This window comes from Macrobrachium rosenbergii, chromosome 37 (genome assembly GCF_040412425.1).
Source record: "Macrobrachium rosenbergii isolate ZJJX-2024 chromosome 37, ASM4041242v1, whole genome shotgun sequence".
Lineage (NCBI taxonomy): Eukaryota > Metazoa > Arthropoda > Malacostraca > Decapoda > Palaemonidae > Macrobrachium > Macrobrachium rosenbergii.
Genome location: NC_089777.1, coordinates 38,671,537 through 38,696,536, shown reverse-complemented (window position 1 = coordinate 38,696,536; position 25,000 = coordinate 38,671,537). Strand labels below are relative to the sequence as shown.

General features: G+C 34.3%; 1 protein-coding gene across 1 annotated transcript in view; it reads left to right on the top strand.

Moving 5' to 3' along the window:
* Nucleotides 1–1,221: 1,221 nt before the first annotated feature.
* LOC136825505 (uncharacterized) overlaps nucleotides 1,222–25,000 on the top strand; it is a 65,891-nt gene continuing 42,112 nt past the window's right edge. Inside the window, exon 1 of the mRNA XM_067082068.1 lies at nucleotides 1,222–1,647. The gene's annotated coding sequence lies outside the window, so the exon portion shown is untranslated. The remainder of the gene's footprint in view (nucleotides 1,648–25,000) is intronic.

Below are 25,000 nucleotides of genomic sequence, written 5' to 3'. Positions count from 1 at the left end.
ACGGGCATTGTATACCTTGGATCTTACATAGCAAGTTCATAGTCTTATGGCTTCATCATTATGAACGCATGCTCATAAAAATACAAACACACGCTCACATAAATATAAAGTATATGCTATACTGGGGCGAGATATAATTGTCTAACCCTAATTTCGCGAGTCAGCAAGGTCTTCTATTGTGGTGTTACTCTGCTCCTATTGTAAACCGCATGAAAGGAGCTGCAAGTAACATACAAACTCACAAAACCTCTTGGGAACCCCAAATTCTGTAAGATGCTGGTGGGTTCATAGGAAGGAAGAAAGGGTCGTCTTGTCAAGGTCACGGCTACAGAAGAGAGAGAGAGAGAGAGAGAGAAAAAATGCTATGAGAAGATCCGGGATTCGAGGTTTCCACATAGTACTAGTTCTGTCGCTATAATAAAAACTAATAATGCTAATGAGCTCTATTTATGAATAAAGATAGTTATATATATATATATATATATATATATATATATATATATATATATATATATATATATGTATTCCCTGGTATCTTGTAACAGTGAGATATACTGTAAATTGAAGTTTTCTGCATAGACTTATCTCAAATTCAACTGTGAAAGTATGTTTTTGGCTCAGGTCTTTTTTAATCCAATCTCGTGCCACACACACACACACACACACACACACACACACACACATATATATATATATATATATATATATATATATATATATATATATATATATATATATATATTATATACATATATATGTGTGTGTATAATATGGTATACCTCTGATCTCTAATAAATTCATCTGACAAAGGTTGATAGAAATTATCGACAGTCAAACACACCGCAAACAGACCACTTCCTTCAACTGCCATCCCTCCCCCTTTTCTCCCCGCCCTCGGCCCTTTCTCTATTGCAAACCATTTCTTTGATATGAAGACTAGCTTGTTTAAACTTTTTTTTTTTAGGATAATGCTATCAACTATGTCAACACATGATTAAAAAGCTGAGTATCAAACACAAAAATAGGCGTAGGCAGTAAATATGATAATAGTTTCAAAAAGGCGCGAATGTAGGCGGTTGGAAGTCTGGAAGGGGTCGGGGGAGAATAACCAGGACGGTAGTAGTGAGGGGGATGTTTGGTGAAAGCTCGTCGCTCGGGGGTGAGAGGGAAGGAAGAGGGAGGGGGGCATGCTAGAACAAGCCAGCTGATGCCTCAGACTACAATCACTCGTTGGCGTTCGTCAGTCCTACGTAAACGCGCATTACTATAGCCAGCTCTGTCTTGGACTCTTAGGAAAAGAATCGCTTGTAACTAAAAAATACTTTTTATGTCTTCGATGGATTGTGGGCAATTGAATTAAGATTACATCACACACAAATACCCGACACATACGTTCGGCAAATCTTTAAGCCTAGAATAAGCCTTAATACTAGAAATGGACATAAAGCACAAATTAATGTAAGCAAGGTTCTGCTGTTGAAGTGCTTTGTTCATTTTATTATTATTTAATATTCAGTTTCCAACTGTGACACTGAATTTGTGACAAAACTCGGAAATATAAAGTGGAAGCTGTTGCCGAGTTCGCAAAAGGATTAGCCTATAGCAAGTGGGCAGTTTTAACTCCCCTATACTTCAGACTACTTGAAGGTAAGAATGATTTGCATTTGTTATAGAATTAAGCAAAACCGTGAAACTGGAACACAATACAACTTAAAGAAGAGGAGTTAGAAGATAAGTGAAGCGAATCAGTTTCGCTACATAAATTGTGTCAACATCTGTTTCGCCATAGTTCATGGTGTTTTCGTCAAAAACTGTAGTGAACTACATTCTTAAGGTGCCGAACCATCGTTTGCAATTGGTATTTGTAGGTCGCTAATTACTCGTTACCTTTTGCAGGAAATTTAGGTGACCGTGAAAAACTAAAGATTTTTAGACCATGATAACTTATTTACTGTGTTGCCTTGCTTATATAAAAATGAGTTTTATTCATTTATTTATGAGAATGGAATGTTTTTGTTAGTGACATTTAATTTACCGTTCGAGAGATATAGGGCATACTAATCTCTCAACTTCGTTAAATGTTTTAAAAAATTTTGTATGTGAAGCTTTGTGTAAATTATATATATATAGGCATATAAATACATACATACATATATGTATATATATGTAATATACATACAGACACGTACTTAAGTATGCATATATATGATAAGCCATATTTATTAAGTTGATAAAAAAAAAATGCACTTACCGCGACATTTATTATTTTACCCAACGGATCAGTGATGGTCTCCTCATGCAGAAAGATCCCATGTCATCAGCCACTTTCGACAGAACAGAGGGCTCATGAGTAGCTCGTGCCCTTGCCTCTTCCTCTCTACACTTCCGTACATGGAATTTTCACCACCCAATCATTCTCCATTTTCACACTGTGACCAGACCACCCAACAGTTGCTGATCTATCTTTTCACCTATGCTAACCTCATATATATATATATATATATATATATATATATATATATATATATATATATATATATATATATATATATGTGATATCCCTGTAGAGCATGTGACTCCATAGGGTGCAAATCTTGGGGATCTTAGCAAATTATTTAGTGAAGAGGCTTACAAGCCCCGTGCCCTACTCTGCCCATGTAGCAACCCACCACAGTCGTCTGACTTATAACAAGAACTGCTTTGGGCAGTGGGGCAAAACGGGATAAACTGGACGGGACTTATATATATATATATATATATATATATATATATATATATATATATATAGTGTATATAGATATATATGTGTGTGTGTGTGTGTGTGTGTAGCATGTTGAGCTTTATCTCCCTTCCACGGTTTAACCAAGAGAAAGCCATGCAGTCTATTAGAGAGGCGTCGTTAATTCTCGCTGGAAGCATATGTCAGGTGTGACTACAAGAGGAATGACGGGAAAATCGCTCGTCATCTTCTAGGTGTCCGCGATCTCTTTCTAGTTTTCTTTTGAAAAAGTAATTATCATTAATGTTATCCATAATGAATATACATTCTTACGAAACATTTAAGAAGGCATGAAGAACTTGCGTGAGATGGTCATATGGGTAAGAAAGTAAAGCAAAAAAAGGATAGTATAATCATTTATATATATATATATATATATATATATATATATATATATATATATATATATATATGAATATACATACACACATATAAATAAACGCACACACATATATATGTATATATATAACCAGTTTCAGGGGATGGCTCCAGACTGCTACGTAGCATGCTCTTCGGCAGTGCGTCTAACCCCGCAGCACACCTGCACCATTCACATCTGTCCTTCATGCAGATCTTCTTGGATAATAAGGCCCTACCTTCCCACTACTTCTGACGCCCCTAATATGCAACACTTTCTTGACCTTCCCCCCATCCCTGACACTTCCGAATTTGTCACTCATTACCCCATTCCGTTGTCCTCCACTCTTTTCTACTTGACCGACTGTCCCAAATTCTGATCCATGCTTTTACTTAAAAGCATGGATATATACTATGCTTTTACTTAAGGTAACCAATTTTTTTTCTACCACTCTTGTACATGACTATATTTCACCTCATCTTGCATCCGCACATGCAACCCAAACAGTCCATCTCAGTCCCTGAGCTTTTATTTCATTTATATTGACCACCTACACCTAATTTTCATTAGGTAGATTTGGCTCAGCAGTTGTTTTATGTGTTTACACTTTGGCTTTCAAAGTCAAAATTGTTTTTTTTTCCCTTGGCCAAGTTGCTTTTAAAGTCAAAATTGTTTTTTTTTCCCTTGGCCAAGTGGATACCTGCCTCGCTCCACCTGAAAAATCTATTGTGGTCTGTTGTCCCCAGCAGTCGAATATGCACACGATAGTTGACTGCTGTAGGACGCAGCCTGTGTTGGGAATGGTATGGTTCAAGTAACCGTGTCAATTAAGGTTTGCTGAGAACTGAAAGGTTAAGACTTTAACTCATTTTGGAGATTATATATATATATATATATATATATATATATATATATATATATATATATATATATATATATATATATATATATATATATATATATGTGTGTGTGTATGTATGAATGTATGTATTGTGTGAGATAATTGGTTTTATTTTAAAAGATAATCGGTTTACTCATGCGAGTATATTTATACAATCATGCTGGTTAATCCCCGGATAAAAAGGGAGAGTTAACATACAGAGCTCCAGCCACCCCCCTGAAAATACGAACCGTTACGGAACTTGTAACAGACCTTTCTTGACTGGTGCATGGGACAGTCGATCATGATGAGACACGAAGCCAAAAGAGGAAGAGTAATAGTAGTGGTTTTTATCTTTTACAGTTTTGGTGGTTATTTCATTTGACAGGAATTTTTCATTCATCTTCTTTGGTCTTCGTTTGGCCCACCATGAGGTCCCCATTATGTTTTTCAGTTATTAGGTTCTAGTTTTCTTCAGTAACTTAATTAATGAAATGTTTGTCATGACTTGAAAGAAATGTTTGTAATGGTCAAGCAAATGAGCAATTTCAAGTTGTACGTGTGCTTTATCTGTTGAGATGGCGTTTTTATAATTTGAAAGTTATTAAAAGCAGATTGTTCTCTCATCTTAAGAGTATTCATAATTTCAAAATAAAAAGCGAAAAATAGGAATTCAAAGTAAGCGACTCTTTCGCGGGAAGGGGGTGGGGAGGGATGCGGTGGTTGTGAATGAAGAACGACCCTTCCCCTTGTATTGGAGGAGCGGATCTGTTGGGATCAGGGAAAGCAGAGGGAGAAAATACCAAAGAGAACCGAGTAAGGCCGATTTAATGGGAAACTGGGAGGTGGCAAACTGACGTGGCCTTTAATAGTAAATTTTATGTATAGTGGAAGAGAATGTTTACACGTACATAAACTGGCATACAAAGATGCACAGTCTAGTGTTTAAGACACACCTTTCCAGTGAGAATACGATCGATTCCCGGAAGATTAGAGTGGTCTGGACACGTTTTGTTGAAACTCATAGTTTCTGTGCTGACTTAAGCAGTGTACTTTACACCTGATAGTTAGTCCGTTGTGGTGTGTCACAATCAAGGTAGATAAGGAATAGGGCTAGCAACCTTATTGTCGAGAAGATTATATACATACACACAAACACATATATGTGTGTGTATGTATGTATGAATATGGTGTGCGTGTGTGCACGCCACCTTGATTCATTATGAATGAGAAGCATACAAACGTGCTTGCAGACCAGTCTGGATACATATGGGTCTTTTAAAATCTTAACATCCAGCGCTTGCACTAACGGGAGGGCAAATGGGACTATTTACTCGAGTTCAGTTACGTGAAGCATTTATTTCGCGAACTTCACGCCGCGCTACCCTTGTATTAAAGCATATTATTACGAGACACCTGACCATATGATGTCTATTTTTTCTTCTTTTTTTCGCACGGGGAGCCACCATCTCCAGTGTTGAACCTTCGAGAACTCAGCGCGCTCTTCTTCTCAGGAGATGAAACGAGTTAAAGATTTCTCTCGAAAAATTACGTACTTAAGCCACAGAATTCCAGCGCTTTCCCATCGCTTCCTTCAGTTCACCAAGGGAATAATATCTTAGGTGTCGAGTCATTCCGATGGGGACTCAGTCAAGCATAACTTGAATTTTTTTTCCTCTCGCCTACGTGATACCACGTCTCCGTGAAGTTTATATGGTAGTTGAGACTAATAATACTCCTGTATTTAGCGTTAACGAGAGAGCGAGAGAGAGAGAGAGAGAGAGAGAGAGAAGAGTAGCCGATGTTGCTCCGCTTATTTATCAGTCTGAAAAACGAGTATTTCTAATATAATCTCTCTCTCTCTCTCTCTCTCTCTCTCTCTTTCTCTCTCTCTCTCTCTCTCTCTCTCTCTCTCTCTATACGATCTCATATAGGCTATGTTATTTTTGTAACTGATATACTGATAATTCAATGCTGTAATTTTTTTCTGTTGATTTCTGATGTACTGTAAGTAACTGCTAATATGTAACTTTGTTTGACGTCTTTGGGCGTAATAAATTTATTAAATCTCTCTCTCTCTCTCTCTCTCTCTCTCTCTCTCTCTCTCTCTCTCTCTCTCTCTCTCTCTCTCTCTCTCATCTTCCATTCGGCAAGCCCAGATCCAGATCAAGTGGTTCACATCACTGCATTTTCGTGGGTTTCACATTAAAACCCACTTGCCACAATCGTAAGCCGTCGGTGGGAGGTGAGGTGACATGACGGAAGATATCTTCATACCTATTAGTAAATGAACATGTTCGGGTCCGGTTAACCCACGCTTCGCATGTCTGGGTCCGGTTACCAAGGCTCGCCCGCTTTTCAGTGTTCATTAAATAATTTCTAGTAGATAACGAATGATCTCTTGGATTATATTAAGGATTTTCTCGATATATTCCCATGGTTTCAGTTTCTGCTTCTCAGTGTCTCTCACATTGGTATAATTAAATTCAAATGTTTAAAGCATGGCTGATGTTTGAGAGAGAGAGAGAGAGAGAGAGAGAGAGAGAGAGAGTGGTACCGACGAGAAAGAGAGCAATAGCAAACCGTCTCATTGACAACTGTTTGAAATTGCATGATGAGGCCTTATTGACAATTTCGGACTCATCTTGGAGTTGGTGTGCAACAGACGGTGCGGCCTCAATCAAATGTATGATGGAATTCTTCTTCTTGAATGCACCTATATACATTTATAACAGGAACTAGAATTATAGTAATTACTTTCTTGTTTCAAGGCTCGTTTTTATGAGTGCTTTGTTTGAAGTAACGCGTTTTTTCAAGTTCAAAGTGAATCATAAGTGTTTTTCAGGTTAAAAGTAAATCATAAGTGTTTTTCTAGTTAGAAGTAAATCATGAGTGTTTTTCAAGTTAAAAGTAAATCATAAGTGTTTTCCAAGCTAAAAGTAAATCATAAGTGTCTTTCAAGTAAAAAGTAAATCATAAGTGTTTTCCAAGTTAAATTTAAATCATAAGTGTTTTTCAAGTTAGAAGTAAATCATATATAAGTGGTTTTTAAGTTAGAAGTAAATCATATATAAGTTTTTTAAGTTAGAAGTAAATCATATATAAGTGTTTTTTCAAGTTATTATAGCTGTTACAAGTTCTTCATTGGAGGGGTGGGTAGAGCTCTCGGCTAGCACGCTGTTGGCCCGGCGTTAGACTCTCCGACCGGCCAGTGAAGAATTACAGGAATTTATTTCTGGTGATAGAAATTCATTTCTCGTCATAATGTGGTTGGGATTCCACAATAAGCTGTAGGTCCCGTTGCTAGGTAACCAGTTGGTTCTTAGCCACGTAAAATAAGTCTAATCCTTCGGGCCAGCCCCAGGAGAGCTGTTAATGAGCTCAGTGGTCTGGTTAAACTAAGATATACTTAGCTTATAGCTGTGATTTTATATTTGCTTGTTGGACGTTTCATGTATCAGATGCCTCCAGAGAAGAGCAAGACTGAAGTGATTGTCAAGTTTATCCTTCATTTGAATGGAAGATGTGCCCCTTGTGCTGAAAACTTCCGTCACATTTGCCGTTTTGTATAACTACACAGAAGGAACAAGGACGCACGTACACACACACCCATACACACACACACACACACACACACACACACACACACATATATATATATATATATATATATATATATATATATATATATATATATATATATATATATATATATATAGAGGAGGAGAAAGACTTGGCTAAAAACAGTCATTTATTCCCGACGTTTTGCAGTGTCTTCATTACATCTTCGGGGCTGCACAAAATAATATAATATAGACCACACTTACAAACTTTAAAAAACTAGAAAAATCTTCACTAAACATTTAAACCATTAAAAGGATAACCACATAAATACGGAGAAAAAATTAACTAAAATTTCATAGAATTACTAATATTATTTTTAAAAAGTTAAATACAAAGTAAAAGCCGAGCCAGCCTCTTCAAAGGGAAAGTGAATGTAAGGACAGAGAGAAAAAAAATATAAAATGGAAACTATGAAAGGTGCAGTTGGCCGGCACAGGTTTGATTATTGAACGAGGGGACGAGTCGTTCAGTCATCATCGATTCCAGAATTGCCAGTTCATGGTTGTTTGGAGGCCCACCCTAACACTAAAAATCTATCGTTTCAACAGAGGTCTTACATATTTTTGAGTGACTTCGTACATTAGAAAATTCTGGGGTTGAGATTTTACTGCCTCTACGGTAGCTTATTCCACAATGAGAATATAGGTTTACCTTCAGAAGCCTCTTGGTGGATCCAATATAGGTTCCTAAACTACATTCAAGACAAATATACCTGTAAACACCCCGAGGACATAGTAAGGCCATAGACAAGCTTTCTGATTAAATAATGATCCTACAGTGATTGGATAGATTGGAATTGAATGGACCTTGAAGTCTCCAAACTTCCTTTGTATATATCAATGCATCTTAACGCCAGGGTCGTGACCCAAATTTGGGTCGCCAAACCATAGTAGTGGGTCTCCAAGGGTTATTAATTTATGGGCTTATTATTTCTTCAATACTCTTATTATAATTATTATTATTAGAGAAAATATTGTATTAAGTGTACATAATTCATTAATACTAAGCAGAACATTAAAGAGACAGAACATTTAATTGAGGTTGGAAATCTTCCCAAAATAGACACTTGCCTTTTAAATTTAATGGCCGTTGAATATCTGCGTGTAATTTTTGTTTCTGTAACACGTTTCCATAAGCATAATCATACATAAAGAAAATGTTTATGAGGGCATGGGTCGCCATGCTTAATTTGGACAAGATTTTGGGTCACTTCCAAAACAGGTTACGAACCACTAGTAGATATTGAGAGAACTTTTTTCTAAATGACTCATCCAGTCAATACGGAAATTTAGCATAAAAATCTAGTGTAGGAATTGTATAAATAATAACTTTATTAGAAAAATATTTATCTAAAAGCAAGTGAAGTTTTTTTAAGTTTGTAGTTTAAGTGTAATTGGTGGTTTTTTTTTTTTTTTTTTTTTTTTTTTGCAGCCCTCGAAAATGTAACGAAAACAGTACGAAACGTCGGGAATAAATGACTGCTTTTAGCCAGTCTTTGTGTCCTCCTCCTCCTCCTCATCAATGCGTATGTGGCTGTGGTCACAGCTGTTTGAATACATATATATATATATATATATATATATATATATATATATATATATATATATATATATACTTAGAGAGGGTAGATGCAGTCAAAAACACTATGGCTTCTGCGACATTCATGCTTTAACTGCTGAATCTTGGATGAACAATTCAGTACTTAATTGTCTTAAAGATTATATATATATATATATATATATATATATATATATATATATATATATATATATATATATATATATATATATATATATATATATATATATATATATATATATATATATATACATATATATATATATATATATATATATATATATATATATATATATAATCTAAGGCAGGTCAGGGAAAGGTAATATCCATATGCATTTTATTATAATATGCCGACGTTTCACAACTCCTCATAGTTGCATATTCTAGGCTGCAAACAGCGAACATGGCAATCGGTAATTTAGTATTTATTTACTTATTTTTTCTCTTTTGTAATACTCAATGCGAGTACAGTAGTTTGATTTTTAGCTTCCTTCTCCGTAGGTTGTCACCAGCCTTTTGCTTGTTCTTTTAGTAAAGGTTTTAGTCATTTTACCCTGAATGTTGTATTGTAATTCTAATTTGTAATTCTGATTTTATTAGTTTACTGATTTCCATGTTTGCTGTTTGCAGCCTAGAAAATGCAACTATGAGAAATTGTGGAACGTCGGCATTATTATAATAAAATGCATATGGATAGTGCCTTTCCCTGACCCGCCTTGGATTGTTCTTCGAGGTGTTGCTCCGGAAGTTGGAGACATATATATATATATATATATATATATATATATATATATATTATATATATATATATATATACACAGTATATATATATATAATATAATATATATTAGCTTTATCACATACACAATTGTTCTGTGCATTAGTAGAATTTCTAAAAGGACCTCATTCAAATTGGATGGTATCTAATGGAGTATTTATTCAGAAAAAGTTACAAGCTGTCTTGTTTGTCCAAAGAAAGCTTATAACTTTTTCTGAATAAATACTTCATTAGATACCATCCAGTTTGAGTGAGGTCCTTTTAGCAATACATATCAGTAACGACCATTTTAGATTTCGTGCAACACTGGACAAAGTAAAAGCACTGCCGATTTTACTGGTGGTCTCCGATACGGCACGTGCGTAACTATTACAGGTATTTCCTGTTTTGGTAAACGACGCTTTCGGATTGTCACGCCAACCATTGTTGCTTTGTGGGTAATTCCCTGAACAATAGCTATCATTTCAGACGCCGATTGTGTCATGTCATTAATGCGTTTGTCATTTGGAATGTGTTTCGATACTACTGCCATTTCTAAGCATGAAATGAAGTGTATGCCCTGCTAATTTGAGTAAGTTCCAGGCACATGATACATAGCTTAGGTAAACAGTGACATATATATATATAAATATATATATATATATATATATATATATATATATATATATATATATATATATATATATATATATATATATATATATATATATATATATATATATATATATATATGTATGTATGTATGGTGCTTTATGATCGTGCACGTATGTACGTACCGCACGTAATATGCCACGCTTGTTATACATTTTTAAATTGGCGTTTCCTGCATTCAAATCGTGACTCATCAGCTCAAGTTCACTGTTAAATCTATTACATTCATATGGCGGATTTTTTCATGGTCATCGGAAATTGTGCGACGCTCCGTCTGCTAGTTATTGTGGGTCATTGTAACACACTGTTTACTGTTGTTATTATGATTGTTATTTCTGAAATACTAATATTTGTCATTGCCATTTAATTTTTTTATCATTTTGATAATAATAATAATAATAATAATAATAATAATAATAATAATAATAATAATAATAATAATAATAATAATAATTATTATTATTATTATTATTATTATTATTATTATTATTATTATTATTATTATTATTATTTGCTCCCTGAGAGCATCCAACCCAGTAAGCAGATGTTCAGAAATTTCGATAATGCCTCTGGTAATGATGAGCCATGGTTTCGTTCATTAGGTTGTTGCACACGAAGGTGCGTTCATTAACCCACCTGGCTTTCTGCATTACTGAGACTACGGTCTTTTTTTTAATCTTTGCCAATTCTGTAGCATATATGTCATTTATATTTGTTTTCCAGTTTCCGCAGATTTGTTTATTTATATTTTAATTGACTGATGTATGACATCATCTCTACATCTAATGAGAAATTGTTCCTTGTATATGAGGATTTATTCACCGTAGCATTGAATCAAAGGCAAAAATTCCTTTTATGGCAATCTTACCAATAGAGGTCTGCTGCAAACTTCTTGGTTATCTATTAAATGCCAATGACGTTTTTGTTTGGAAATAAGCCCCATAAACGGTTCTAATTTATTACACTGCAATAAACTGTTATTATTATTATTATTATTATTATTATTATTATTATTATTATTATTATTATTATTATTATTATTAATGAGATGACAAAATATCCTTCTTGGGAAGTTTACCTGGTGACCATTGAGGTGCCTGACGTTCATTTTATTCACTTTGTCTAATTGGGCTGAATGGATTCCTTCTGTCGCAGTGTCTCTCTGGTCTGCGGTTCAGGTCCTCAAGAATGCTTGTCTTGAAATCTGTTTCCAGGTGACATTGCCTAGATGTATTATTAGTCTCACGTAAGAACCTCAGCAATTTGATAAATTCAAATTTAACACATAAAGGCCTATATAATTTTTATTATGGTTATGTTTCGACTCATTCTTGAGTCATCCCCAAGTTGTTAAAAGGAAAAGTTGCCAAATTGCATAGTAAACCGTAATATTAACAAAAGAATCTAGGCCTATATGACAGTCGACAGTCATAAGAATTGATGAAAGTAATTAAAGGTTAAAATAATCTAATGATCATAGAAACTAGAAAAAACAAAAACCCAAACATATCTCGACTGAATATAGCCACCTGGGCCAGATAAAAATTTATTCTGCTTTCCTTAGCTGCCCGGTAGAATTTGCTTTAAAATGGATTTTGAAATCCTTGAGACTAAAAGAAATGTTACACTTTTTAGAATTTTCTTTAAAAAGAATTTTGAAATCCTTCAGACTAAAAGAAATGTTACACTTTTTAAACTATGTACACACAGATGAATGAATTGGTCTTTCCAGCTGAAGTCCAGTCCTAGAACTATCAGCACTTCTGTTCTGTTCGGAACGTGAGAAACCCATTTGAATTCGAGATAGTGATTCACTTTCTCTTATTCTTATTATTTTTTTTTTTTTTTTTGCTTTAGATTGTTTTAACTTTTTAATTGTATGTTGATTTTTTATGTGTTTGCATATCTTCATATATGTGTAGATTCTTTTGCTACTACGGTAATTTATTGTTAGTTGTGTAATTTTACCTTATTATTCTAACAGTTCGAGAATAAATCCATCACTTTATTGTCCTCATTACAATTTCTTTTTCTCCGGTGTCTTTCGGACTTCATTTATGGTGGCTGACTCCTCTTCTTGATTCATTCATGATTAATGTTTTACGTATACGCAGTAAAAACAAAGAAATAAATATTTCATTATTATTATTATATGTGTAAATTTGCACGATTATTTTATTCAATATTCTGTAGTGAGTGAGCAGCAGACTATACAAAGCAACCATTTGAAATTACATCCACTGTTCCAACGATGCGAGAGATTAAATTGTTGGGTAGTTTTAAAAAATGCGTAGTCCCTTTCACTTATGGGGTAATTTACTTGGAGAAAGTGTTGAAAGGCCAACATTTTTGTTGTCTTGCATACAATTAACGCTTTAAATCTACAGTAAAATAAATTAACCATCTGCTTCCGCCATAGAAGACATTGAAGGCTGTCGTAACGTAACTTGCAGCCATCACTTGAGATTAATGTGATATTATTGATGCCTCTTGGGCAGCGTTTTTAAGTAAGGTAATTTAGTGTGCTATGATAAAGCGTAAACGCATAAGGGTAATTGATAAATCGGTGTATTATAATATATACATATGTATATAAACATATATATATATACACATATATATATATATATATATATATATATATATATATATATATATATATATATATATATATATATATATATATAGATAGAGAGAGAGAGAGAGAGAGAGAGAGAGAGAGAGAGAGAGAGAGAGAGAGAGAGAGAGAGAGAAATATCTCACGTGCGGAAAATACCTTTAATAATCATTCAAAAGCGCGTTAACCATTCCTTATTTTTAATATTCATATTTTTTGCACGTTTACGAGACCATTAGGAAGATTATTACCTCCTTAATGATAATGAGACTTTCTCAGTGAATTATTACAACAGTTAAAAGCAACCTGGACATTATGGGTTAACCAGTATAACGGTGTCATAAAGAAGATGAAGATTTGTTTGTTAGAAAATTAGTTAATTGGCAATTTATGTCAATTGTTATTTATATTCTATTGTGAATTAAATTTTTATTAGGGTGAATATTAAAGGAACTTCCTGCTAACTACTGTATTATTACCTCTTAGTAACGGGGGATCTTGTGCCTGATTTCGATCCATTACCGACCACTTTGTACCCTTAAGGCTTGTTGCAAGTTTTATTAAACAAATGACCACATACTTGACTATAACCACCAATCCTATGGTGTCACATCGTAGACCATACTGTGATCATTAGTTGCTTGCATTGCGCCCCTAAGTTCTGCTGAAAGTTGCAGTGAGTTTTGTTTATAATGATTCGATAATCTTTCACAATTTCTCAGGTTTATTCAGCCGGATAAAAAGTTTATTCTTTAGAATGACAGACCTAGTTTTAATGAACTGAGCGGTAGGTGAAAAAGGGAAATTCTTTGCAAATAGTAGTCATAATCGAGCACACCTGTTGTTTACTCGACATATACAGCTACATCACTTGCGTCTCCCAGCTTTACTGCCTTGTCCCACAAGGCCATGTGTATTGTGTCGCCCACATGAATTTAAGAAAAAAAAAAAAGGCAACACATGGAATAAAGCAAAATGATGCTGCTTCACGCGAGAAAGTGTAAGCGACTGGTTGTGCTGATGAAGTGCAATGACGATTGTGAAGATTTTAGCATTGCACGAAGGAACGTGCATTAAACAGCAATCAAAACATATGAGATAGCAAAGCAGAGCCCTTATATGGTCTCAGACCAAGTATCTCCGCTTTACACAGGAGAGAAAGTATAACTGGCTGAGTCGTTCTGACAAAGTACCTAAGAGGATATTACTCTCGTATGATGGTTTTTGGTTTGTCAGAGCAAGGCAGGCAATTGACGAAACTTTTAGGAAATATTCGCCTCGTAGGAAAGCCTTTCGTACGTAAATACAAAGGAATTTTACAAAATTCAAATTGTGCACAGATACATCATACTGACAAAGCATTTATGGAATATATATACGAGTCATTCAAGTATGTTTCCAGATATGAAGAGCAAGGCAGGTACTTGAAAGAGACAAATAACTCTGCAAAATGAAAGCATAAGCGGCCACATCATCCTAACCAACTGTTCCGGAAACTTTTTTGCAGAATATACCAAACGTCTAACAAAGGAGAATAACGCACTGCTTGTGAAGGGGAAAGTTAACTACCTGCCGGTACTGACCACGCATTTAGAAAGCTATTTCACATGTATGAGATGTACAGAACAGCCTTGCTGTTCCCGTAAAGATGCGTTTTTCGTGTTTATTTTCACTTCTTCCCTTCGCATGTTACATGTTGGCTAGAGGGCAGATTTTCGCTTTCTGATGAGACACCTGGTCCTTTGCGGAAATTCAGCTTATTCAGAGTGAACTGGTTACACGTAAACAGTATAAAATATTGAAGAGAGTATTGCATAATATTGAGATTATAAAAATTAGGGTTTAAGTACAAGGTTAACGTCCCTGCCTTTTATAATGCCAAGGGTCACTGACACCTGCCAAACAATCTTTACCCGTCTTATGCTTTCTGCTCTGAGATTTCGTGTCATTAAAGACATTAACTTCCATGAGTTCTTTTATACATTTGGATAAGCGATAATTTATTGCTTCACTTGATGATGTGATTGGTTTTGCAAATGAAGAGCTTTAGTTCGTATGTCATGTGCTTGTACACGTACGTGTGCATTTCTGTTTTCATGAATGTGTGTGTAGGTTTTGTTTTTATAAACAAGCAGGGTAGTGTACTGCCAGTTTCAGTTCTTAACATCGACTCTCCACATTCATTCACTAATGAGGTGACTGGGGAAGTAAAAAAAGGATATTGATATATCTTGCAATTGTGGTAATTTAGAATGATAAAGTGCTGACTGTGTGGATGGAATGTCTTGATGTTTACAGTAAGGTGGATAAAAGTGAGTAAACACCCGTTGAAGGAAACATATAACAGTTAATGACGTCTTGATTCGGTGGTGAGGCTTAGGCGGTGAAGAGGGGCGTAAAGAAGGCAAGTTGCCATGGTTAAAAACTGATATGACATCATAAGATCATAAAATAGTAATTAACCAGAACGGATATGAAGTAATGGTATCGAATCTTTGATGTTGTAAATGGCAGTATTAGAGAAACCGTTCCTTGAAAGTTTCAGTGAGGAATGAGCTGTTAGCTGTCTTGAATTTCTTAGATACAAGGATGCAATGCCGAATCAGGTTTACGCTGAACTTAATATCGAGAGTAAGCCTAGATATATAGTGTGAAAAGACAAACAGACCGACAATACTTTGCAACCGATAAGCTGCCAGTAACTGAACTAGTTGGTAAGAAAGTTTTTCATGATTTACTGATATAATGTTGAAAGTATATTATACTATTTCCGAGTATAAGTTTTGAAAGGTGCGCTTGATTATGAGAACTCAAGTTCCTAAAATGTGTTCCAGAAATGTGATTCTTAAACTAGTTATTTGCTTGAAGAATGTTAAAAGTTATACCGGTAGTCAATCAACATATAGAAAATTACATTTTATGTGGTACCTTGGTTTTATTTGATGTTAGTGCAGCTTTTGATACACTCGAGCAAATGAATTCAGATCCATTAAGAATGTTGACGAAGCGACTGAGTACTTGGAAGACTTCTTGCATGACTGTAAGTGCTATGTACACATTAAAAATTCAAATTCATCTAATGATAAACATTAAGAGGAGTATTACAGTGTAGCTTATTAAGTCCATTCTTAGTGTGCTTATACTTACAACAGGTCTTTAATTTTCCTCTCCATTTTTCTCCAAGATCAGTGGTCTATTCTATCTCGCTGAAGCTCAGCTACTGGGCAGAACCATATAAAAAGTAAGGAGATACAGAAAAGACAAGAAGAAGTGTGCCTAGATAAATTTATTTGTTTGTACCCTAGTCCCTTCGCATAATGAATACATTTATTCGTGATTACGTGAGGCCCCGGAATGACGTTACCACCATATGAACGTTTGACAGCTGGAGTACGACTGAATGTATTGGTTTCTAGATTGTTCGATGGGCGAGGTTGCATGGTGTGTATTTGCTGTAGACGCCGTTTTATTACATTCCAGTGGTTAGGACGCCCGCCTAGCCCGAGGTCGATCTATTGTCCTTTTATGAACCTGAGACATGAATTAGGTACCTAGTAGTTGATTGCAGTAATAGTTCAGAAGGGCACGGCCCTAGCAGTCTCATCGCAAAGGTCTTGCTGATAACAGGAATGCTAAGACCTAGAATCACTCCCTACTAGTGCAAGTAACACATACACCATATATATATATATATATATATATATATATATATATATATATATATATATATATATATATATATGAAGATAAAAATGCCCATAAAACACTGTTTGAACGTTGCAACCATATATTTCGAGCACTTCCTTCTGTGCCCCTGTTCACTGGTAACAGGGGCACAGAAGGAAGTGCTTGAAATATATGGTTGCAACGTTCAAACAGTGTTTTATGCTCATTTTATCTTCACATTATACTGTTGTGTTATAGTAAAAGACATTCATATATATGTATATATATATATATATATATATATATATATATATATATATATATATATATATGTATATATACATGTGATGTGTGTGTGTGTGTGTGTGTGTGTGTACATGGATGTATGTGTGGTAACTCTGAAATGCATTGAGCAATTTCAACCAAATTTGGTATACATATGACTTACTATCTGGAAAAGAATACTGTGGGGGTAAGACATCACTAGCACCAAAGGGCACCAAAGGGGGTGGGGTGGGAAGGGCATCCCTGAAACGGGGCTGGTTCTGCCTGTAGACTTCGTAACTAGATAAACTCTACAGGTTTATCATACCTCATTTTGGTATACAAATGATTTACTGTCTGGAAAAGAATACTGTGGGGGTAAGATATCACTGACACCAAAGGGGGTGGGGATGGGAACGGGGTGACATGTAAAAATAACTGAAAACAACAGATATTAGTGTCTAATCCATAGTTTTCGAGGTCTCTGAGATGAATACTGACACTCCCGATGCCCTTTAAGTCCAAGTTCAGCCCCAATAGGAAGTGGGGTGAGAAGGGGTGAAAAATAAAATGTAAAAAATGACAGCTATTATTGTCTAATTCATAGTTTCCAAGGCTGCTGAGATGAATAGTGACACTCCCAATGCCCTTTAAGTCTAAGTTCAGCCCTGATAGGAATTGGGGTGAGAAGGGGTTAAATATAGAATGTCAAAAATGCTGGGCAATGTAATTGAAGCAACTATCTTAACATGAAAGGGAGAGAGTGAGAGGGAGAGTAGAGGGGGTGCTATAAAGAGAGAAAGAGAAAGAGAGAGTGAAAGGAAGAGGACGTGAGAGAGAGAATAGAGGCAGTGTTAGGGAGGAGAAAGAGGGAAAGAATGAGAGAGAGAGAGAGAGCGAGAGTTTATCGGTTGTCATTCAGAGTTTTCCCAGGCAGCTCTGGGTTGGTCAGCTAGTATATATATATATATATTTTATATATATATATATATATATATATATATATATATATATATATATATATATATATATATATATATATATATAAATATATATATATCACTTACACAATTGTTCTTTGTATTAATGCAATTAATAACAGGACGTCATTTAAACTGGATGTATCTAGCGGAAATATTTATCCGCTGGGACTAACAGTCTTCATCGTCCAGGGTTTAAATGACGATGAGGACTGTTAATAAATAAATAGCTTAAATAAATTCCTAAATAAATATTTAGATATATCCAGTTTAAACGATATCCTGTTATTAATAAATATATATGTGTGTATATATATATACAGTATATATGTATATATATATATATATATATATATATATATATATATATATATATATATATATATATATATATTGTGTGTGTGTGTGTCCCCGTGTATAGGTTTTGCCTTTATTTAGATAACCCTTCCATCTGGACTTCTTTTATGGTTACCGTAAAAAAATTTTGGGAGAAAGTTTATTCCGACTGACCCAGTATTGCTTCAGAGGATCTATTGATTTTAGCTGAAATCGTTTGTTAGGATATTAATTTGTTATTTCTTTAATTAAGAATTCAGCACTGGCCTCAACTAGAATTAAGTTTTCTGAATTATATGTAAAAATTTCAGGATCAACAGAATTCTTGAGAAATCTCAAGAATTCTGTTGGTCCTGAAATTTTTATACATAATTTAGGTGAGTAAATGATTAATTGCATTATTATTATTATTATTATTATTATTATTATTATTATTATTATTATTATTATTATTATTATTATTATTATTAGGCTCACTTTCATGAGTAACTAAACAAAGGACTTTAGCATTGAAAGCAGTTTTCCTGGGAACATGATTCTCATTTGTAAGCAAAAAGGAAGCCAGCGCCAAGAAAAGCTAAAAATAATGAAATGATATTATGAGTAGAAAATTAATAAAAACAAATATACTTATCGGTTACTTTTAAATGCATTGTACTTCTTAATAAATCTTTTAATATTACTTGTTTGAAAGTGTAAGCTCAATTATCCATTTCTTGTGACCGAAGTTCAACAGGCATTCTTCCGACCTCAGATTACTCAGTCCATTTGGCTCTCGGGTTTACATTGTGACCTCAAAGTACTGTTTGGGTTTACTGAATAACGCCGCCTGCGGTGATTTCAGCTAAATGAAAAAAACTGCAATCTTGCGAGGTAATTTCTGCTTAAAATGGGTTAGACTAAGTAAATGTATTGTTGCTTGTGAAAGTACAGTATATATTTTTCCGAAGTATTTTCATCTTGTTTGTTTTCCCCTTTTCATTTTTGGTTTTCCATTGCTTCTTTTCATATATTTGTATCTATGTCTAATCAGTGGAATTTTGCTTTGAGAGTTGATTGTCTTTTAGTCTTGCTGCATATGAACGGTCATTCAATAATAATAATAATAATAATAATAATAATAATAATAATAATAATAATAATAATAATAATAATAATAATAATATATTCTGTTGACAAGAATGGCAGCATCATTGGAATTGATTTTATACAAGGTCTTTTTAGTTCTTCTTAACATTCTCTTCTCTTTAAGGCTGTCTGTTAAGAGGTGGCCGATGTACAAAATCTGCATAAAGGGAAAGGCAGAAGTTCTGAATAAGTACATCGGCGAGTTCTTGGCGGATATCAGCCTTGAAGAGAAGGGAATAGCAAGAAGATCTAAAAAGACCTTGCATAAAATCAATTCCACTAATCTTGCCATTCTTTTCAGCAGAACATGCTTAAAAGAGGGTCTACTTCCAAAAAAAAAAATTAATTAATAAATTTAAAAAAACAATAATAATAATTTAAAAATACTGATAGTAGCACGAGTCTTCAAATGGGGAAACAAATCCAGGGTTATGTAAAGGTACATATATTTAAAGATAGATCGGTACTGATAGCTCTCGGGAATTTGTTCGATTCCCCTTTTCAATTAAACAGATTCCCGAAAGCTATCTGTACAGATCTATCTTTAAATATATGTACATTTACATAACTGTGCATTTGTTTCTCCAATAATAATAATAATGATAATAGTAATATAATAAATGATGGGAGCATATAAACTTGCCTTGTTGTATTTAAAAACAAAGGTGACGGAGACTTTGTTTCTAAATACAATAAAGCAAGTTTATATGCTCTCATTAACGATTATTATTATTATTGTTATTATTATTATTATTATGACTTGGAGCATAAGAAATGTATTAGGTTGGATAAACATGCGATCAAAATGGATAAGAATGCTGGAGAGTGGTATGTATGGCTGTTTAATGCACTTTGTTTAAAGAACACCCGTGGCAGAACAGTGTTTTTCTAAAAATAGTTAATTTTTTGCTTGTTTCAGCGTGGCAATTGTCGCTATTGGGGTCAAGGCTTTGAGTGAGTGCTTTTTTATTGTTGTTTGTCTATTTTCTTCGGAACTTGTTGCTTAATATGGTAACTGTGTGCGCCTTAAGGTAGTATGTTGTTGTGAAGTTAATACTGATAGAATCCAGTTTGTTTTATTTTTTTGTTAATATAGTAACAAATTCGAATGGCTTTACCCGTCTCGGTTTAATCTAAATAAACAAACTTACTATTTGTTTATATTGCATCATTAGAGAAAGAGAGAGAGAGAGAGAATTTGCTACCGGTAGGCTTGGATGAGGCTGCTAGTCTCATGCCCATCTCTACCCTGGATGCGATCCATCACAATTATTCAACTACTAGGTGTATAATTGACAGTGGCACACTTGGTTTCAATGGAACTTGACAAATCGTTCTCTCTTGCAATGGAATTGATCTTGGGCCCTCTTGTTAGTAAGATGGGTGTCCTACCACTACATATACTGTATATATGGAGTCGATGTCCACCAATATATAATATATATATATATATATATATATATATATATATATATATATATATATATATATATATATATATATATATATATATATATATACAGTATATACATACATACATATATAAATAGATAAATATGTATGTGTGTGTATGTATTTTCCAGCATAATTCTGAAATGCATTGAGCAATTTCAACCAACTTGGTTTATATATGACTTACTATCTGGAAAAGAATGCTTGGGAGGGGTAAGACATCACTAGCACCAAAGGGCACCAAAGGGGTTTGGGGTGGGATGGACTTCCCTGAGACGGGGTTGGTTCTGCCAGTAGACTCAGTGACTAAATAAACTCTATGGATTTATCATACCTCATTTCGGCATACATATGACTTACTCTCTGGAAAAGACTACTTGGGGGTAAGACATCACTGGCACCAAAGGGGATGGGGGTGGGAAGGGGGTGACATATAAAAATAACCGAAAACGACAAATATTAGTGTCTAATCCACAGTTTTGGAGGTCACTGTGATGAATAGTGACACTCCTGATGCCCTTTAAGTCCAAGTTCAGCCCCGAGAGGAATAGGGGGTGAGAAGAGGTGAAATATAAAATGTCAAAAATGTTGGGCAATGTAACTGAACCAACTATCTCAACAAGAGAGAGAGAGAGAGAGAGTAGAGGGGGTGTTAGGGAGGAGAAAGAAGGAAAGAATGAGGGTGGGTTGGTCAGCTAGTATGTATATATATATATATATATATATATATATATATATATATATATATATATATATATATATATATATATATATATATATATATATATATATTCAACAGTAGTCCCCTATAAATCAAGGATAAACCCACTGTGCACAACTTTCACCATACCTACTTCATATACCTGTACAGCATCAACAGTTCATCAAACCTTTTACGCATGAATCTGTTGAATTGTTACTGGCACGCACTTTTATACATACATACGTGCACTCGGACATACATGTGTGTAAACTCGTAAAGTCTTTAATAAGATCATTTGAGGTCCCTATATCCACAACAGATGGTGTTAATCCATCGGACGTGACTTGCAGAGAACCAGCCCTCACTTCGTGAAGTATAACGCAGAAGTTTGGTGGGTTAAACTTCAGTCGTTCGGGTCCGGAGTAGATTTGTTTGAAAGAACAGTACTTGGTGTATGGCAGTTGATGATGATTATCAGTAACTCTTGTTTAGATTAGTTTTTTTCAACTAGTCCTCGATCTTTGGTCGTGAGTCACGCTTGATAAGGAGAATTATTATTATTATTATTATTATTATTATTATTATTATTATTATTATTATTATTATTATTATTATTATTATTATTATTATTATAAAGCCGTATAAATAAACATCCAATAAATAAAAATAAACCAAATATCAGATAAATATACGCACATATCATCAGCAGTAGAAGTCAGAAGAGTTAAACATAAAACATGAAACAGTTTTGATGCATCTCATTGGTTTATGCATCATTAGTTATGAAATTTCTCTTGTCGAAGAGAGAGAGAGAGAGAGAGAGAGAGAGAGAGAGAGAGAGAGAGAGAGAGAGAGAGAGAATCCTAATTGGAAAGTGAATCTTTCCTTAAGAGAACGGCTGACTGAACGCGGAACGTCCGGTGAAAACTAATTGTATTCAAGTGAGTAAAAATACCTAAGAAAATACTGCTATTATTCATCATCGTTTGTACCTCTCGGCATCATAAACCTCACTATTTTTTAGTTTATGGGCCTCGTCATGACAGTACCCATATATATATATATATATATATATATATATATATATATATATATATATATATATATATATATATATATATATATATATATATATATATATATATATATATATATATATATATATATATATATATATATATATATATATATATATATATATATATATGCGTGTATACATTGTGTATTTGTGTAAAAGAGAGAAATATTACATTATTTGAGTAAAAGTATCCCATACAGAACCCAGAGAAATCGGGAGTACAGCCGAAACAACTTCAGGGGATGAAGCAACCTCATTTCTATAGGTGTGTATTCCTTCTGTATGAGACTTTCTTTTCTTATTCTTATTTTTCCTTTTCTTATTAACTATCTTCTGAGTCGTTATTCTTGATCAGCATCTCATTATTTTTATAGATAGAAAGTCTCAACTAAGGAACCATGTATATATTGATTTGTTGACTCAACGGTTGCTAAATTAAACTTTATTACAAAATATTTTTGTTTATTTAAGTTTGCACTGCCTTGGCATTGAATCTTCTAATTTTGAAACTGTATGGTAACAAGACCAAAATAACTTGAATTACAGTAACCCTTCATTTGTGGCCAGCTAAGTAAGGAGTTCAGGTTTTACTTCAGGGCATAATTATTAAAAAAAAAAAAGTGGGGCTTATAAAACAACTGTACACCTCAGACCTTGACTTTCGTCTTTAATAACAAGCCTTTCCCCACAAGAAGTCCCCTAGCCCCTTCCCCCAAGCAGTCCTCGTCGTTACCCCACCCCCCTTAGTTATTCCTTCTTCCACCTCTAGTAGGGTAGAACCCATCCCACACCACGCCACCAAAGACGTTCTCTTCAGAGCCGTTCGTTTGTACTCATAGTGGGTTCTGGTTTGTGCGTACTTGCGCTTTCCCCTCGAGCGTTCATCTAGGTTGCACATGCAAATATCGCTCAGGCAATCTCCCTCGATCCTATATCATGAATTGCAAATAGTTTTTTTTTTGAGATTTGTAGCCCGATATTTAAAGGAAGCGATTAATTAGGCTGAGATCATTCTCTAATCATTACAAAATTATAATATTTTGTTACAAATGCAATGATACAGTTTTGGTTTATAGAAATATATTGACGCCTTAATGTTTATTTAAAAAGATTGGTTTTACATCAGAAGACCAGCCATTTGGGCCATGTATTTGATATGAAATGGCCAATGTTTGGTTTTATTCTCAGGCCGTTTTGAGAGAGAAAAAAAAAATAACTTTTCAGATTTCACGAAACTTTTTGGAAATTTCAACCAGAGGTCACTCAGTCCACAGGATTAAGATAGCAAATCGAATAGATAAATGAAGAGACGGCTGGGAAGGAGAATTTGATTGAAATAATGACCGATTTTCATACAATTTTGCGAAGGGCAGCTATTGGTGAGATTATGATGCTAATGATCATCATTAAATTATTGTTTAATATTATTATTTGCCCCCCAGATACGGCTGAACCGTACTCAGGTACCAGATGTGTATAATTTTTAAAACTTAAAATTAAGAATTTCAGACAGTCACTAAGCGAGATTTGCTTTTGGTTTTAGGTGCTTCTGCCTATTTGCCAATGGATATATATTCATAATGTAGAAATTTAGCATACACAAATCATATTTGCAAGTTATATCTGATCATTCGGAGATAACCACAGTCCTTACGACGTCACTTAAGGTCCAGTCTCTGGAACTCCACTTACTTCCAGCTTGGGACCGTCTCATCCAGCCATTAGAAACTCGCCCCGGGGGAGTTTTAAGACGCTGTAGTATTCGTTATAACTCTTCTTTTTTTCTCGAAAGTTTGAGTATTTTCGACCACAAACTTTGGGAGATTTGCTTCGCTCATGTGAGTTTTATGCCTTTTTATTTATTTGGTTTTATTTATGCCCTTCTGCATTGAAATGTCAAGCTTGTTCACTCGTTTGATTGATTGGTTGTTTTCTTTATTTTTTCCCCTGAAGTGGGAACATTGTTGTTCGATGAAATGTTATTTCAAATAAGCTGTTAATGATATAATATATACGTAATCATGCAACGCTGGCGAGTACAAAAGGGATCTTTCCTTAGTTCATAAAGTTAAAGAAGAAAAAAGCCGAGCGTTTCGCCACCAACAATATAAAGGAATTCCAAAACCTG